Here is a 6,000-nt window from a genome sequence, read left to right as displayed (position 1 = left end):
ACTGGGCAGTGCCAGGTGCTCAGCAAGCCCTCCATTTCCTGGCATCTGTGCCACCCTCTGGGAATTGCCCCACCTGGACTCTAGGTTTACTGTTGGCCACAACAGTCTCTACCAATGGATCTCATACTGGACCTATTTTTTTAAAAAAATACGTTTTTATTGATTTTAGAGTGAGAGGAAGGGAGAAGGAGAGAGAGAGGAACATCGATTAGAACAGAACATTGATCAGCTGCCTCCTGCATGCCCCCTACTTGAGGTTGATCCTGAAACCAGGGCATGTGCCCCCACCCAGAAAAAACTGGTGACCTCTGGGTGCGTGGGAAGACTCTCACCAACAGAGCCACACGCACCAGGGCAGGACCTACATTCTTTTTAGCCATTGATGATAATGTTCCTCTTCTTAGAAATGTATGTGTTAATTATAACATCACTCCCTTATATCCATCTTGTGCTCTGTGGCTTACCAGGGATAACCCTGAGGAGGAAGCAGCAGGGCGGTCTCATTTCCAGGCTTCAGAGGGAGAAAGCAGCTCAGAGAAGCGATGGAGCTCACCCCACTGGGAGAGTGGGCACTAGAACCCCAGTCTGGCTCCCAAACAGAGTGCGTTTTCCATTAGAGTAAGTTCCCTCGGCACTGTACGAAAGACTGCCTCCACAAAGTCTTTACCAAAGCCACATGGACAGCTGAGAGGCGCCTCTCCTTTTTCTCCGATGGGTGGTGAGAGCACACAGGCCCTGGGAAGAGGTGGGCTATGGTTTCCTTCCAGCTCTTGAGCAGAGGCAGAGCTGCTCTATCTGCGTGTGGCACAAGGTTGGCATCTTCCGCCATAGCCCCACATGCCATCTCTGGCAGGTCAGATTAAAGGCTCTGGGTGCGGGGAAGGCTGCCACTATACAGAGGTCTCCTTTCATGTAAGGAAGGCTGCCCGGAGCGGAGAGAGAATGACGCTTTGGCAGGTTGAGGCGCAAACCCTTGGATTCAGCTTCGTTTGGAGGGAAGAAAATGGACTGATCCTTTTGACACTCTGAGACTCTCAACTCACAGTCCAAAATAGATGTTTATCAGAGTGGCTCAGAGTAGCAGAAAAGACCACCAAGGCCTCAGAGCGGATGTTCCTGTGTGGAAGGAGAGTGGAGGCTGGTGACCCTGCCTTAACACAAATATCTTGGAGTTCCTAAGTAAGGGGTGGATTTGGCACATATGTGGTGAGACTGAAAGACCTTGGAGACCTTGGAGACCTTTGGGGACCCAGCCCCTGTTGCACGATGGGAAGATAAAACATTGGGCAATGAATCTAGGCAAGGAAAAAAGAATTAAAAGGGATAGGTGGAGCACAGTGAAGTCAGCGGTTGGCAGTTAAGCCAGGAGTTGGAAGTTTCAACTTAAAACCAAGTTTGAAGTTGAAAACTTCTCAGAGAAAAATTTCTGAGAATGTAGTAGGAGTGAGGTCCATGGAACAGGGTTGAAGAGACCTATTTTAGGGACCTCATCTGTTTCTCAACTAGCAGCCTCGCTCAGACCAAGCAGATGTGGTTCTTGATAGAAGCTGACACTTACTCTCTGAGGAATTACATGCAGGCCAGCCTGAGTCGATCATGCTGGGAGAAAAGTAGGAGCAGGTTATGATGTGGGATCCATGTCAAAAGCCTGCCTCTACCCCTTGGGGTGTGTGGCTTCATTCTTCTGATTGAAGAAGACATCCTGGCTTGGAAGCCTCAGTCCTCTACTCCTTGCTCTGTTAGGCCAACAGGAAGTGAGAAAAAGGTGGGGCAATAAAGCACGAAGGTTCCCCGAACTCATATGGAGAGCTGTGTTTTTTTAGTTCCCATGGGACTTTTGCCTTGCATTTCCTTTCTGCAGATCAAGCTGCATGCGACATGGGAAGGTCAGAAGAGTAAGTGGGTTCCTCCGTGACTGGGTGAGAGTCCCAGTGAGAACGTCTTCTGAAGGGATATGGTTCTGGGGCCACTGCCATTCACTGTTGTGCAGAACAGGGAAGCAGGGAAAGGGGAACAGGAGGCTAACCCGATATGCAAACAGGCGTCCTGAGGAAACCTCTGCTTTGTTTTCCAGAATGTGTGGCTAGGCCTTGAAGGGTGGGTTCTGCTCTCTGGCGCCCTCTGCTGTGGCCGAGCGGATCAGATGCCACTGTGGGTGGGGGCGAGAGTGGAAACTCGACCACTTACGTGGACAGGATGGGGTTAGGATCCCCAATCCTGCAGACACAGATTCGAAAGACGAGTAGAACAGTAGCCTGAAAGAGAAGACCGAGCCAGCAACGCTCAGCCGTGCTCTTCATTTGTGCCACGCCGTGGTGAACGTGCAGAATTGTGCATGTCAGCGCAGGAGTGGAAGTTAGCGCCTGCCAAGTTCAACCTCTTCGTTTGCTAGCAAGGGACGTATCTTGGTAAATACACACTTCAGGTAAAGGGAAGGGCAGAGGCACAGGAAGCTCAGAAGAGGAGGGTTATGAGGAGCTAGTGGGAGTCACCTCTCTTCCAGGTTCTCCACGAAGAATTCATATAAGCGAGAGCTTAGAAGCCGCTGGGGTAATACATTGGCGATTATACAGCGAGCCTCTGCCTCACGAGGTTCTTGGATAATGTGACTTTAAGTGAAACGACATCTAACGAAACCAACTTTACCATACGGTGATTGATATAAATAAGGGTTAAGTTCCTTCAGAATATTTCTGGTCACAAAAAAATCCCCAAACTTCTAAATAAAGACCCAAATGCTTGTAATATTGAACATTAAAATAAACATAAAATAAACATTAAATGTGAGCTACATTTAAGAAATGTACATTTCTTAATTTAAGAAAGATTAATTTTAAAATTAACTTAAGAAAGATTTAACTTAAAAAAGATTTAAGAAATCTTTTTAAGATTTAAGAAAGATTAAGAAAAACAAGTAAGATTATTCTTTTCCAACCCACTGATTCTAGTTCAGGGTTACGGGTGGCCCGAACCTATCCTGGCAGCTCAGGGTACAAGGCAAGCACCTACCCTGTCCAGGATGCCCTTCCATCGAAGGAACACTCACACACACACACACACACACACACACACACACACACACACACTCACACTGGGACAATTTAGACACACCAGTCAATCTAACAAACACATCTTTGGGATGCGGGAGGAAAACAGAGTCCCCGGAGAAAACCCACACAGACATGGGGAGAACATACAAACTCCACACAGACATTGGCCCCGGGTGGGAATCAATTCTTCTCTCTCTCATTAACATTATAACAAAATGACATTGAAGGAAATGACCTTATTCGAGGACTTGCTGTAGATGGATTGATCCTGTGGGGAGGGGTACCTTGGAGTGGGCATCGTACTGAAGGATAGAAATAAAATGTTGAAAAAGAAGAGGTGGACATGAAGATTTAAAAAAACTGGAAAACCAATCTAAAACTTCAGTATTTTCTTAAAGTAACCAAAAGAGTTGGAATGGATACACTGGAACCCATTCCTATATTGTAAGAATACTTTTCAGAGCTCAAAAAGAAGTGAAATCATCCTATTGCAGGCATATTAAATAAAAGACACTCATATCAAGACATATTCCAGTGAAGGTTTTGTATTACAAGAATAAATTTTAAAATCCTATTAGCATCAAGCCAGGAGGGAAAAAATGGGGACGGATTGTCATAGCCACATTGTTTTGAGGGAAAGGATGGTGACCTGAGAATGGTGAATCCTGCCAAATCATCATTCTGACAATAAGGCCTGTCTTAGGTCAGGTTGGAAAGCTGACCCTGACCCTGAGACCTGCACCCCTAGCAGGAGGTTTACTGGGGAGTGTGCTACTCCTGGGGGAGGGAAGCAGAACTAGGCAGAGGGGAAGCTGAGCTGCAATGAGTTGCCATGGAGACCTCCACCAATCCCACAGGGGGCTCTGGAGCGGGGTGCCCTTTAGAGTCATCCCGCTGCAGCGATGGGTGGCTGGATGGGGCTGTCCCAGAGCAGAGGAGTGGCCTTGGTCCAGGCAGACCTTTCACTGAAGGCAATTCCGACAGGGTCTGGACTGCAGCTGTGGAATGACACCTAAATCCTGAAGGAATCTTGGTGGCATCTTTAACACCAACTTGTTAAAAAATTTTTTTACTTGAAGGTATACTCTGGCCAACTAAGGGACGATTGTGACAATATAAAAAGACAGGAGAGTTCGCCTCCTAATTCATTTTTATTGCTAAACCTCTTTGGTTTTATACAGCGTGGTGTAAAAATATCTTTACAGTTGTGAGTATGCGAAAAACGGAGTTTATTCTTGTATTATTATTTATTAGGTATTGTGTTGTTTGCCATACAAACAACTGTAAACCTCCTTTTGCCCCACCCTGTATTTCAGTGCAGCCATGGGGCAAAGTTGGTCCCTGGGTTTCCCTGTCTTGTTCTTGTTGTTGCTCCTAGAAACGCCTTCCAGGGCCTGCTGCAATCTCCTGCTACAATTTACAGCCACTTACAAGAGCAACTGATACATTTCCCTCCCATTTTTCTTAACAAAGGCTAAACTGCTTACAAAGTTAGAGTATTGTGCTTGGGAGGATTTGCAAACCAAAAGGCTTCCATTTCTCTCATGGAAAAGCAAAATTAAATGCAGCAAAATCATGGCCATTTTTTGAAGGAACGTAGTGATGATTTTCTGCATCTTTCAAATCCTTGTTGAGTCGGCCTAATTCCAGGTTCCCAAGTCGAGTTATACTGGACAAGGCTGACCTGGAGGGGCCATGAAAAGGGAGGGAGTGAAGGCAAGTCTCGCCTTTTATTTCACACTCTTCTTTTTACCAAGAACACATAAGGAAAATAACCATCCAGACTATTTTAGTTCAAGCAACCATCAAGTTGATTTAATTTCTTTTTATTCTTAATAAGGAAAGACTGATGAACTCGATGGTAAATACTGTTTATTACCAAGCCTTTCTTCATAATAACCTCTACTGGGGCTTTGTGGCTGTTTCTCTGTTAACTAAAATTAAAAGTTAGTACGTGCAGGGAGATCTCAACCATGTGTGAAAATAAGTGAACATTAAAAAAACTGGTTGCAAAGCATCTCTTTGAGGTGAAAATTTGGGGGAGTTAAACTTCTCTAAGTGTGTATTATTTTTATAAGTAAACAGAATAGACACTATTGTATGTGACTACACATATACCATAAGAACACAAATAAAGTTAAAATAAACTAAAATATTCGCTATTATCATTTCTGAAGAAAGGGAGTAGGGTAAGTGATTATTTTTCCTTTCTTCAGTGTTTCAGATATTTGCTCACAATTTTTTGGTATTTTATAAAGAAATTTAAAAATGTATTATTTCCTTATAGAGCTCAGAGAAGGGGGTTTTATTGTTTTGTTTTAAAATTAAGACTCTACCTACCATCTCTCCGTCCAGCTTAACAAGTCCTTTGCCAAGTTCTTCCTACATAACCTAAATTCCTACTGCTCTTGTTTGTGTAAGGCAGGCCCCAGGCCCATCCAGCGGCTATGCTAGAAACATGGATGCTGCTGAGATTATCTGGACCTAGGGGTGGGGCAAAGCACAAAATTCCTAATTCACTCATAGTGGTAGAGGGGATCTTTTGAGGGTAGAAACCGGAATACAGTCAGATAAAATCTCCCTTCATCTAGACCTCCCCAGGAGGCTCTGTCTGACCTGATCCCCAGGGCGGGAGCTATGGCCACCACGGGCGCCCACACCAAACCCGCAGTCCATCGTCTGGAAGGAATGGAGCAGTGCGAAAAGGAAACAAAGGTCCACCCATACGATGGAAATAAAACGGAGCCCCTCCCCTCACTAATAATCCCTTTACATGACTCTCCTTTTTTTTTTTAATAGGGCTTATCACCTTTTAACACGCTATACAGTTTATTTTCTTTGCTTATTTTTTGTCTTTCTGACTCACCCACAAGAACATAAGCTCCCCGGGGGCCAGAATCTTTGTCACAGTGAGTGACGTAGCCCAAGTGCCTACTCCAGAGCCTGACAT

Source organism: Miniopterus natalensis, chromosome 2, assembly GCF_054644295.1.
Source record: "Miniopterus natalensis isolate mMinNat1 chromosome 2, mMinNat1.hap1, whole genome shotgun sequence".
Classification (NCBI taxonomy): Eukaryota; Metazoa; Chordata; class Mammalia; order Chiroptera; family Miniopteridae; genus Miniopterus; species Miniopterus natalensis.
The sequence above is the reverse complement of the archived record's forward strand: the minus strand, read 5'-3'. Positions refer to the sequence as shown.